At 37.0% G+C, this 13,458-nt stretch overlaps 2 pseudogenes; both read left to right on the top strand.

Moving 5' to 3' along the window:
• Positions 1-80, top strand: part of LOC131810576 (E3 ubiquitin ligase RNF121-like) — a 2,508-nt pseudogene extending 2,428 nt beyond the window's left edge.
• A 679-nt stretch (positions 81-759) lies between these two features.
• On the top strand, positions 760-1,679 carry LOC131810075 (small ribosomal subunit protein uS5-like; annotated as a pseudogene).
• Positions 1,680-13,458: the final 11,779 nt, after the last annotated feature.

Here is a 13,458-nt window from a genome sequence, read left to right as displayed (position 1 = left end):
GCTACACTGGCTTCAGTATTTGGCAGTCTAATATCATTGGCCTGGTGCAAGGCATCAACTATATCCTAGGCATGGAATAGTCAGGAAGCACCCACTAGGGACCTTAGGGCACTCTCCTCCCTGTTTTCCAAGATGTCCTGGGTAGGAAAGACTCAAAGGGACACCTGGAAAACTCAGGATCCCTCCAGCTCTGTCCAGGATGGGGAGGGAAACGTTGGAGAGCCAGCCAGTTGGGCTGCAGCAGTGGGGGCATTTTAAAAGAAAACTATTTCAATAAATATTTAAAAAACAAAAAACAAAACAAAACAAAAAACATATGAATGTATGAATCTCATTAGTAAAGGTAAACATTCAGTACAAATGGCAGATTAATCACTTATAAAGCTACCATAAAGTTAAAAAATTAAAGTAGTAAAAATAAGAATAACTACAATAATTAGTTAAGGGAAACACAAGATAAAAGTATGTAAAATGTGATGTCAAAACCATAAAACATGGGGTGAGGGGAGTAAAAATGAGTTCAGAATGTGTTTAAACTTATTAACTTAAAATACAGTTATAAATAAAGGTTGTTATACTAAAACTCATGGGAACCACCAAGCAAAAACCTATGGTAAATTCCCTAAAGATGGTGAGAAGGAGATTCTTTTCCAAGAAAAGAAATGACAGATGATGTTGGTGTTATGGGAGGGCCCATAGCTCTGGAATGGGAGGCCATGTTGGCTTCCATGGAGGCTTTAGTAGCAGCATCTAGGTCAGGGCCAAGGCCAGAGAGTTCAAAGAGGCAAGGCCAAGGAGTCGATCCCCATCACCATGCTGTGCCACCTGGTCACAGTCATGAAGATCAAGTCCCTGGAAGAGATCTATCTCTTCTCCCTACCTATCACGGAATCTGAGATCACTGACTACTTCCTACGGACATCCCTCTTCAAGGATGAGGTTTTGGAGATTATGCCTATGCAAAAGCAGATGCATGCTCATCAACAGGCCAGGTTCAAGGCATTTGCTGACATCAGTCTGAATGTTAAATACTCCACGGAGGTAGCCACTGCCATCCGTGGGGCCATCAACCTAGCCAAGCTTTTTTAAGAATTTTTATTTACTTATTTGACAGAGAGAGAGCACAAGCAGGCAGACTAGCAGGTAGAGGGAAAGGGAAAAGCAGGCTCCCTGCTATGCGAGGAGCCAGATATGGGGCTCAATCCCAGAGTCCTGGGAACATGACCTGAGCCAAAACCAGTCATTTAACCAACTGAGCCACCCAGGCATCCCATGGTCAACTTTCCATCATCCCCATTTGGCAAGGCTACTGGAGGAACAAGTAACCCCCAAACTGTCCCATGCAAGGTGACTGGCCACTGTGGCTTTGTGCTGGTATGCCTCGTCCCTGCTCCCAGAGGCACTGGTATTGTCTCAGCCAGGGCCCAAGATGCTACTGATGATGGCCAGTATTGATGTCTGCTAAGCCTCAGCAAGAGACTGCACTGCTATCCCAGGCAACTTCACCATGGCTACTTTTGATGCCATTTCCAATATCTATAGGTATCTCACCCCTGACCTCTGGAAAGAGACTGTATTCACCAAGTGTCCCTATCAGGAATTCACTGACCATCTTGTGAAGACCCACAACAGGAATCTCCATGCAGAGGACCTAGGCTCCAGCTATGGCCACCACATAGATCTTATACAAGAAAAATTAAAGTGAATTAAGGGCTATTTAAAAAAAGAAGAAGAAGAAGAAGAAGAAGAAGATTGTGAGAAAGGAATCTAAGCACACCACTAACAAAATGTTCAAACCATGAAGGAAGCAACCAAGAGAAGAAACTGAAAGAAAACAGCCAGAAAACAATTAAGATGACAATAAGTACATAACCATCATTATCACTTTAAGTATAAATGGACTAAATTCTACAGTCAAAGGACAAGTGGCTAAGTGGGTTTAAAGAAGAAAAAAAAAAAAGACCTTTATATATTGCTTACAAAAGACTCATTCCAGATTTCAGATTTCAGAACACACACTGACTAAAAATGAAGGAATGAAAAAGATATCCTATAAAAATGTAAACAAAAAAAGTAAGCTGGAATAATTATCCTTAGACAAAACAGACTTTAAAGCAAAGACTGTAATTAAAAACAAACAAACAAGGCATTACATAATGAGGAAGGGATCAATCCACAAAGATATGTAACATTTATAATATTAATGCACCCAAACTAGGAACACATAAATATGTAAAGCAAACATTTAACAGACCTAAAGAACAAAACACAACAATACAACAACAGAAAGGAATTTTCATATCCTACTTTCGTAACAGATAAATCATCCAGACAGAACATCAATAAGGAAACATCAAACTTATACAACATGCTCTGTAGATGAATTGAAAAGCATTCCATCCAAAAGCAGAATACATGCTCTTTTCAAGCGCACATGGAATATTCTTCAGAATAGACCATATGTGAGTCCACAAAATAAGTACTACTAAATTCAAGAAGATTGAAATCATATCAACCATAGTTTCTAAATATAAGATGAAGCTAAAACTCAATTACAAGGAAAAAACTGGAAAATTCACAAATATATGAAGATTAAACAACATGCTACTGAACAACCAAGGGATCAATGAAACCAATGACAAATAAAAAGGTACCTTGAGACAAATGAAAATGGAAATACAATATCAAAATTTATGGGATACAGCAAAAGCAATTCAGACAGTTCAGGAAATAAATGCTTACTTCAAGAAAGGAGAAAAATCTTAAATAAACAACATAACATTATACTAAAAAAAGAACAAGTGAAGTCCAAAGTTAGTAAAAAAGGAAATTATAGAGTAGAAATAAATCAAAGAGACTAAAAAGATAATAAATAAGATCAATGAAACTAAGAGTTACCTCTGTGAAAAGATACATAAAACTGGCAAACTTTTACCAAGGATCACCAAAAAAAAAAAAAAGAGAGAGAGAACTGAAAATCAGAAATTACAACTAAATACAAAGAATCACAAAATACTATTATAAGCCACAAATTTTTAAAAATCTATAAGAAATGAATAAATTCCTACAAATATTCAGTCTTCTGAGACTGAATCATAATGAAAAAAAAATTTAACAGATGGATTACTAAAGAGATTGAATCAGTAATCAAAAATTTCCAATAAACAAAAAACTGCAAGACCACATGCCTTCACCAGTAAATTCTACCAAGCATTTAAAGAAAATTAATGGCAATCTTTCTCAAACTCTTTCAAAAAATAAAAGTGATGGGTATACTTTTGAACTCATTTTAGGCAATCAGCACTAGCCTGATTCTAGCACCACACAAGGACACCATAAGAAAGATAGTTATAGGTAAACAGCCATGATGAACACAGATGAAAAATTCTCAATAAAATATTAGCAAACCAAATTCAACAACACATTAAAAGGCTCATACTCAACACGATCAAGTGGGTATTATTCCAGGGATGCAAGGTGGTTCAACATCTGCAAATCAATCAATCATGATAGAGCACATAAACAAAATAAAACATAAAAATCATATGATCATCTCAAAAGATGTAGGAAATGCATGACAGAATTCAACATCCATTTATGATAAAAGCACTCAACAAAGCAGATATAGATAGAATGTACCTTAACATAATAAAGGCCATATACAACAAAACCCTGCTAATATCATACTCAATAGTGAAAAGCTGCAGGCTTTTTGTCTAAGATCAGCAACAAGACAAGAATACCCCACTAACACCATTTTATTCAACATAGTATGGAAGTCGTACAAGAAAAATTAGAAAAGAAACATTAGGCATCCAAATTAGAAAGAAAAAGTAAAACTGTTAATATCTGCAGATGACATGATATTATATATAGAAAACCCTAAAGACTCCACCAAAAAAACTACAGAATAAATAAATTCCATAAAGCTGCAGAACACAATATACAGAAATTTGTATTTCTATACACTAACAACAAAGTGGTAAAAAGATAGATTAAGAAAAAGATTGTATTTACAATTACATAACAAGAATGAAATACCAATGGGGAGGAAGCAAGATGGCAGAGGATTAAGAGACTGAAATATCATCGGATTCCAGAAGTTCAGCTAGATAGTTATCAAACCATTCTAAACACCTACAAACTCAACAGGAGATAGAAGACAAGAATACCAGGAATTCTAGGAACAAAAAATCAACCATTTTCCGGAAGGTAGAAGATGCAAAGTGAATCCAAAGTGATGGGAAGATAGACCGTGGGGGGAGGGGCCGGCTCCCGGCAAGTGAGACAGCAGCAGAGCACAAAATTGGATCTTTTAGAAGTCTGCTCCACTGAGGGACATCGTCCAGAGGGAGCCTTCGCGGGGACAGTGTGGCCTCAGGACCTGCGGGATCAGAGAAAGACCAGGGGTGCCTGAGTGTGGCAGAGCTCCCAGGTATCAGAGGAGGGAAGCCAGCTACAGAGATGGAGTCAAGGAATGTGCTCTGAGCTCGGGATTACCTTAAACGGAGACCCAAGTAACAGTCAGGTCGCTGCTCTTCAAGTGGCGACCCCACAAGTGGCAGATCCAGAGACCCCCTCCTTCCTCCTCCAGGAGGACTGGTGCAGGAATGCGTGGCAGGAATCTACTGGGTTTGGAGACTCCAAATGACGCTGTACGTCAGAGACAGAAACGCTCAGTCACAGGCCAGGTGAGCATAGAGCACGGATGGAGTAGGGGAGACAGGAGTTATTGACTGCATTTATCTGAGGGTGCACTGAGGACTGGAGACCCGAGCTCTTGGCTCCTCCAGGCCAAAGATTCAGAGGCCGACATTTTCATTCCTGTCCTCCAGAGCTCTATGGAAAGTGTTTAGGGAACAAAACTACTAAGAGTGAACATGAGGAGATTACTTAGCCCGGGCCCTGGCAAGGGCAGTGAAATTCCACCTAAGGCAAAGACATATGATACTCCCTACAAAAGGCCCCTGCCCCAGAAGATCAGCAAGAACATCCAGCCAAGACCAAGCTCCCCGATCAAGGAGAACAGCACAACTCCAGAGCTGAAGGAAAGCAATGCATAGAATCCATGGCTTTTTTCCCATAATCCTTTAGTCTTCCAAAGTCAATTAAAAAAAATTTTTCTTATTCTATTTTTTAAACTCTTTCTTCTTTTAATGTTTTTTAATTAGTTTATCTTAAAAATACTTTTCTTAAAAAATCCTTTTAAAATTTAATTGTTAGTCATATTTTATCCCTTCATTGTATTTAAACTTATTTTTGTACGTATATAGGATTTTTTCTTTAAAATTTTAGTAACATAATTTCTTCTAATAGATCAAAATATAACCTATATCTAGTACATGGCTTAATTCTAGTCTCGGCCTGAACACATTCTCTCTCTTTTTCTTTTTTCCTATTCTTTTCCTTTTCCAACCAATTTAAAGGAATTGTCCTTTCTTGGAGTATTTTTTTGAATTTTCGCCTTTGCAGTCATATTCCATCCTTTCATCACATTTACCTTAATTTTTGTATATATATGGAAGTTTATCTTTCTTTAAAATTTAGGGAGGTAATTTCTTCTAAGAGACCAGAATATACCCAAAATCAAGTGGGTGGCTCTGTTCTATTCACCAGTCTAATATATCTATATATATTTCTTAGTTTTATTAAATTTTTTTGTTTTATTTCTTTCTTCCCCATTTTTTCTCCCCTGTTTTGGTTGGCATACATTTTTGTAGGGTCTTTGCCACACTTCTAGTATTTTACTCCCTTGTTCATATATTCTTAACTGGATAAAATGACAAAGTGGGAAAATACACTACAAAAGAAAACAACAAGAGGCAGTAACAATGGCTAGGGACCTAATGAATACAGAAATTGGTAATATGTCAGAGTAGAGTTCTAAATGATTCTCAAGGTGCTAGCTGGGCTCAAAATAGGCATGGAAGATATTAGAGAAATGCCTTCTGGAGAAATAAAATCCCTTTCTGGAGAAAAAAAGAACAAAAATCTAACCAAGCTGAAATAAAAAGAGCTATTAATGAGATACAATAAAAAATGGAGGCTCTTACTGCTAAGATATATGAGGCAGAATAGAATTTGTGATATAGAAGAGACCAAATGATAGAGAATAAAGAAGCTGAGAAAAGAGATAGAAAACTACAGGATTCAGAAAGGAAAATCTCAGAGATAAGTTTTATATAATAATACGTTTTATTGTTTCATAAAATGAAACAATATTAGAATAATTGGGATCCCAAAAGAAGAAGAAACAGAGAGAGGAGGAGAAGGTATATTGGAGCAAGTTATAGCAGAGAATTTCCATAACTGGGTAAGGAAACAAGCATCAAAATTCAGGAGGTACAGAGGACCCAACTCAAAATCAATAAAAATAGGTCAACAGCCCGTCATCAAATAGTAAAACTTACAAGTGACAAAGTGAAAATCCTGAAAGCAGCTTGGGACAAGAAGTCTGTAACATGTAATGGTAGAAATAATAGATTGGCAGCGGACTTATCCACAGAGACCTGGCAGGCCAGGAAGAACTAAATGAGAACTATTATGAGAACTAAATGAGAAAAATATGCAGCCAAGAATACTATATCCACCTAGGCTGTCATTGAAAAAAGATGGAAAGATAAAGCTTCCAGGACAAACAAAAACTAAAATAATTTGCAAACACCAAACCAGCACACTGGAAACATGCAACTCTAAGCAAAGAAAGGGCCTAAAAGTAACACAGACCAGAAAGGAACAGAGGCAACATACAGTAACAGTCACCTTACAAGCAATACAATGGCACTAAATTCATACCTTTCAATAGTTACCCTGAATGGAAATAGGCTAAGTGCCCCAAACAAAAGATACAGGGTATCACAATGGATAAAAAACAAGACCCATCAATATGCTGTCTAAAAGAAATTCATTTTAGACACAAAGACACCTCTGGATTTAAAGTGAGGGGGTGGTAAACAATGTACCATGCTAAAAGACATCAAAAGAAAGCTGGGGTGGCTATCCTTACACAGATAAATTAGATTTTAAGCCAAAGAGTATAATAAGAGACAAGGAAGGAAACTATATCATACTTAAAGGGTCTAACAAGAAGATCTACCAATTTTAAATATCTATGCCCCTAAAGTGAGAGCAGCCAATTTTATAAACCAATTAATAACAAAATTAAAGAAACATATCAACAATGATAAAATAATAGTAGGGAACTTTAAGACGCCCCCCCCCTTACTGAAATAGACATGTAAGTAAAGATCAACAAGGAAATAAAGGCTTTAAATGACACACTGGACCAGATGGACATCACAGATATATTTAGAACATTCCATCCTAAAGCAACAGAATACACGTTCTTCTCTAGTGCACTTGGAACATTCTCCAGAATAGATCACATCCTGGGTCACAAATCAGGTATCAACCAGTACCAAAAGATTGGGAACATTCCCTACATATTTTCAGACCACAAAGGTCTGAAGCAAGAACTCAATCACAAGAGAAAAGTTGGGAAGAACTCAAATCCATGGAAACTAAAGAGCATCCTACTAAAGAATGAATGGGTCAACCAGGAAATTAGAGAAGAATTTTAAAAATTTATGGAAACAAAAATGAAAACACAAATGTTCAAAATCTTTGGGATACCACAAGGAGGTTCTATGAGGAAAGTATATAGTAATATAAGCCTTTCTCAAGAAACAAGGACTCAAGTACACAACCTAACCCTACACCTAAACGAGCCGGAGAAAGAACAGCAAAGAAAGCCTTAAACCCAGCCGGAGAAGAGAAATAATAAAGATGAGAGCAGAAATCAGTGAAATAGAAACCAAAAGAACCAGAGAACAAATCAACAAAACTAGGAGCTGGTTCTTTGAAAGAATTAATAAGATGGATAAACCCCTGGCCAGAATTATCGAAAAGGAAAGAGAAAGGATCCAAATTAATAAAATCATGAGTGAAAGAAGAGCGATCTCAACCAACACCAAAGAAATACAAACAATTATAAGAACACAGTATGAGCAACTATACGCCAGCAAATTTGACAATCTGGAAGAAATGAATGCATTTCTAGAGACAAATAAACTATCAAAACTGAATGAGGAAGAAATAGAAAACCTGAACAGGCCCATAGCCAGTAAGGAGATTGAAGCACTCATCAAAAAAGTCTCCCAACAAATAAGAGCCCAGGGCCAGATGGCTTCCCAGGGGAATTCTACCAAACATTTAAAGAAGAATTAATACCTATTTTCCTGAAACTATTCCAAAAATAGAAATGGAAGGAAAACTTCACAACTCATCTGATGAGACCAGCATTACTTTAATTCCAAAACCTAGACAAAAAGGAGAATTACAGAAAAAAATACTTGATGAACACGGATGCAAAAACTCTCAGCAAAATACTAGCCATTGGATCCAACAGTACATTAACAGGATTATTCACCACGACCAAGTGGGATTTATTCCACGGCTGCAAAATTGGGTCAAGATCCGCAGATCAATCAATGTGATGCAATACATTAACAAATGAGAGAACAAGAACCACAGGATACTCTCAATAGATGCAGTGTAGGCATAGAGGGTACACAGCTCAATATCATCAAAGGCATCTATGAAAAACCCACAGCAAGTATCATTCTCAACAGGGAAAATCTGAGCGCTTTTCCGCTAAGGTCAGGAACAGGGTAGGGATGTTCACTCTCTCCATTGCTACTCAACACAGTACTAGAAGTTCTAGCCTTGATAATCAGACAACAAAAAGAAATAAAAGGTATCCGAATTGGCAAAGAAGAAGTCAAACTCTCACTCTTTGCAGATGATATGATACTTTATGTGGAAAACCCAGAAGAATCCACTCCAAAACTGCCAGAACTCATACAGGAATTCAGTGAAGTGTCAAGATATAAAATCAATGCACAGAAATCAGTTGCATTTCTGCAAGACAGAAGAAAGAGAAATTAAGGATTTTATCCCATTTACAATTGCACCCAAAACCACAAGATACCTAGGAGTAAACCTAACCAAAGATGCAAAGAATCTGTACTCAGAGAACAAAAATGTACTCATGAAAGAAACTGAGGAAGATGGAGAAGAATGGAAAAATGTTCCATGCCCTTGGACCGGAAGAACAAATAATGTGAAAATGTTTATGCTACCTAAAGCAATCTACACATTTTACGTAATCCCTATCAACTCTTTTCTAAGAAATGGAATAATCCTAAATTTTATATGGAACCAGAAAAGACCCTGAATAGCCAGAGGAATATTGAAAAAGAAAACCAAAGCTGGCTGCATCACAATTCCAGATGATTACAAAGCTGTAATCATCAAGATAGTAGGTAATGGCCCCAAAACAGACACACAGATCAATGGAACACAATAGAGAGCCCAAAAATGGACCCTCAACTCTATGGTCAACTCTTCTTTGACAAAGCAGGAAAGAATGTCTAATGGTAAAAGACAGTCTCTTTAACAAATGGTGTTGGGAAAACTGGACAGCCACATGCAGAAGAATGAAATTGGACCACTTCCTTAAACCACAAACAAAAACAGACTCAAAATGGATAAAAGACCTACTGTGAGACAGGAATCCATCAATCCTTGAGAACACAGGCAGCAACCTCCTTGACCTCAGCCACAACAACTTCTTCCTGGAAACTTCGCCAAAGGCAAGGGAAGCAAGGGCAAAAATGAACTATTGGAATTTCATCAAGTTCAAAAGCTTTTGCACAACAGAACAATCAAAACCAAGACAACTGACAGAATGGGAGAAGATACTTGCACATGACATATCAGATAAAGGGCTAAGTATCTAAAATCTATCAAGAACTTATCAAACTCAACACACAAGGAACAAATAATCCAATCTAATAATGGGTAGAAGGGTGCCTGTGTGGCTCAATTGGTTGAGCAACTGTCTTCAGGTCAAGTCTTGCTCCCAGAGTCCCAGGATTGAGTCCTGCATTGGGCTTCCAATTCTACAGGGAATCTGCTTTTCCCTCTGACCTTCTCCCCTGTCGTGCTCTCTCTTACTGTCTCTCTCTCAAATAAATAAAATCTTAAAAACAAAAGGAAGAAAGAAGTGGGTGGAAAACATGAAGAGACATTTCGGCAAAGAAGACATCCAGATGGCCAACAGACACATGAAAAAGTGCTCAACATCACTCAGCATCAGGGAAATATAAATCAAAACCACAGTGAGATACCACCACACACCAGACAGAATGGTTAAAATTAACAAGGCAGGAACTGACAGATGTTGACTAGGATGCGGAGAAAGGGGAACCTTCCTACCCTGTTAGTGGGAATGCAAGCTTATGCAGCTACTCTGGAAACCATTCAAAAAGTTGAAAATAGAGCTACCCTATGACCCAGAAATCACACTACTGGGTATTTACCCTAAAGATACAAATGTAGTGATCCAAAGTTATAGCAGCAATGTCCACAATAGCCAAACTATGGAAAGAACCTAGTTGTCCATCAACAGATGAATGGACAAAGAAGATGTGAGATATATATATATATAATATTACGCAGTCATGAAGAGAAACAAACCTTGCCATTTGCAATGACATTGATAGAACTAGAGGGTATTATGCTGAGTGAAATTAACTGACCAGAGAAAGACAATTATATGATCTCTCTGATGTGAGGAATTTGAATGTGAGGTCTGAAACCATACAACTCCTAGAAGAAAACATAGATGGTATACTCCTCAATATTGGTTGTGGCCTCTGGGTTTTTGGATCTGACTGCAAAAGCAAAGGCAACAAAAGCAAAAATAAATGAGTATAACTATACCATGCTAAACATTTTTGGCACAGGAAAGGAAATCATCCATAAAATACAAAGGCAACCTATGGAATGGGACAATATATTTGCAAATCCTATATCTGATAAAGGTTAATATCTAAAGCATATAAAGAACTCATACAACTCACTAGTAGAAAAACAAAGTAAGAAACAGAGAACCTGAATAGATAGTTTATTCTAAAGAAAACATACAGATGGCCAAGAGACACATGTAAAGATGCTCAACATAGTCACAGAAATACAAATCAAAACTATAAGATATCACCTCATACCTGTTAGAATGCCCTTCATCAAAAGACAAAAAATAATCAGGTGGTGGGTATTAGAGAGGGCACAGATTGCATGGAGCACTGGGTGTGGTGCAAAAACAATGAATACTGTTACGCTGAAAAGAAATTTAAAAAAAAAAAAGACAAAATTAAGCATTAGAATGTATAAAAAAGGGAGTGTACTGTTGGTGAAAATGTAAATTGCTATAGGTGCTATAGCAAAGAGTACAGAAATCCCTCAAAAAATTAAAAACAGAACCACCATATGGTTCAGCAATTCCACTTCTGGGTATTTATCTTAAGAAAACAAAAACACTAATTGGAAAAAATATATGCCACCTCCTCATTTACTGCAGCATTATTTTCAACAGACAAGATATCAAAGTGATCTGTCCATCCATAGGTGGATGGATAAAGATGTGGTACATATATACAATAGAATAGTTTTCACCAAAAAAGGAAATCCTGTTATTTGTGACACCATGGATGGACCGTGAAGCTATTAGGTTATGTGAGATAAAGAAAAAGAAAGTAAAACACTGTGGGATTTCACTTACATGTGGAATTTTAAAAACAACATAACCAAGCTCACAGATATAAGGAATAGACTGGTGGTTGCCAGATGTGGGGTCAGGACTGGGGCAAAGGAGAGAGGGCATAAATTTCCAGGTATAAAATGATTAAGTTATGGGGATATAATGTATAGCATGTTGACTACAGTTAAAAATACTGTACTGCATATTTGAAACTTGCCAAGAAAGTCAATCTTGGAAGTACTTATCACAAGAAAAATAATTTTTATAACTGTATGGTGACAAATGCTAATTAGACATTGTTGTGATCACTTCACAATGTATGTAAATATGGAATCACTCTGTTGTATACCTGAAACTTACATAATGGAATAGGTCAATTATATCTTAATAAAAGTTTCAAAGCGGTATCAAGCAGTATTCCTGTAACTTGAAGTAAGAGAAATATCATTATTACAAATAAGGAGTTGGTCTTTCACAATTAATGCAAGCTTAGATTGACTTAAAGCAATACAGTGAAGACTAATAGGCATTTTAAAAAACGCCCATGGAAGCCCAGATGGTACAATCAGTTAAGTGGCAGACTTGGTCTCAGCTAAGGTCGTGATCTCAGGGTCATGATATTGAATCCCACATCTGGCTCCGCACTCAGCATGGAATCTGCTTAAATTACCCTCTCCCTTTCCCTCTTTTCCTCCTCTGCTCTCTATCTCACTCTCAAATAAATAAATAAATAAATAAATAATACCAGTCAGGGGGAAATTATTTTGATCACATTAAACCTGTAGACTGGCTAGGGAAAACTACATTAATTCCAAATACTTGGATTTTTCTGCATATCTTATTATTAACGGTCCCTACATTAAATTTAACCAGAGTTAGAAATTACAGTCCTTAAAATTTCAAACTTTTGAAACTTATTGAGAAGTTTTATGGCCCAATATAGGAGTTATCTTGGTATGTATTATTATGCATTTGGATGGAATGTACATTCTATTGTATTCTAGTTACATGTGATATTCTACAAATGTCAAGGTGACTGATAGTGGTTTTTCAGATCCTTTATGTTCAAACTGATTTTTTTTTGGTCTACATTTTCTATAATTTGTAGACAGTATGCTGTTAAGATTTCTAGCTATGATTACAGATATTAAGCACTTACAAATTTGTGGCTGATATGTTGAAATGCTGTTCTTCATCTCCAATAACATGTTTGAAATCATTTTACCTAATGTTAATAATACTAATTACTAATATTACTCCAACTTTCTTATATAACTACTACTTGCATGCTACATTGTTTCCCATGCATTTATTTTCAATCTATCTATGTCATTAGATTTTTCTTAAAGATTTTATGTACTTTTTTAAGAGAGAGAGAAAGAAATGGGGGAAGAAGCAGAGGAAGAGTGGGCTGACCCTAAAGACCAAGCTAGACCAGCTAGATCCCATTACCCAGAGAACACATCCAAAGGAGAAATCAAGAGTTGGGCACTCAACTGGCTAAGCCAACCAGGCATCCCTGTGTTATTACATCTCAAATGCATCTCTGGAAGAGTCAAGATGGCATAGAAGTATCAGGCTGAGATTACATCAGGTAGCAGAGATCAGCTAGATAGCTTATCAAACTACTGTGAACACCAACAAATCCAACAGGAGATCTAAAAGAAGAGCAGCAATTCTAGAAACAGAAAACTGACCACTTTCTGAAAGGTAGGACCAGCGGTGAAGTGAATCCATAGTGACAGGAAGATAGACTGCGGGGGGAGGGACCGGCTCCCAGCAAGCAGCCAAACAACAGAGCACAAAATCAGGACTTTATTTTTTTTTTAATTTGACAGATCACAAGTAGGCAGAAA

The sequence above is a fragment of the Mustela lutreola genome, chromosome 10 (assembly GCF_030435805.1).
Source record: "Mustela lutreola isolate mMusLut2 chromosome 10, mMusLut2.pri, whole genome shotgun sequence".
NCBI lineage: Eukaryota > Metazoa > Chordata > Mammalia > Carnivora > Mustelidae > Mustela > Mustela lutreola.
Note: the sequence above shows the minus strand (reverse complement) of the source record. Positions and strands in the feature narration are given on the sequence as shown.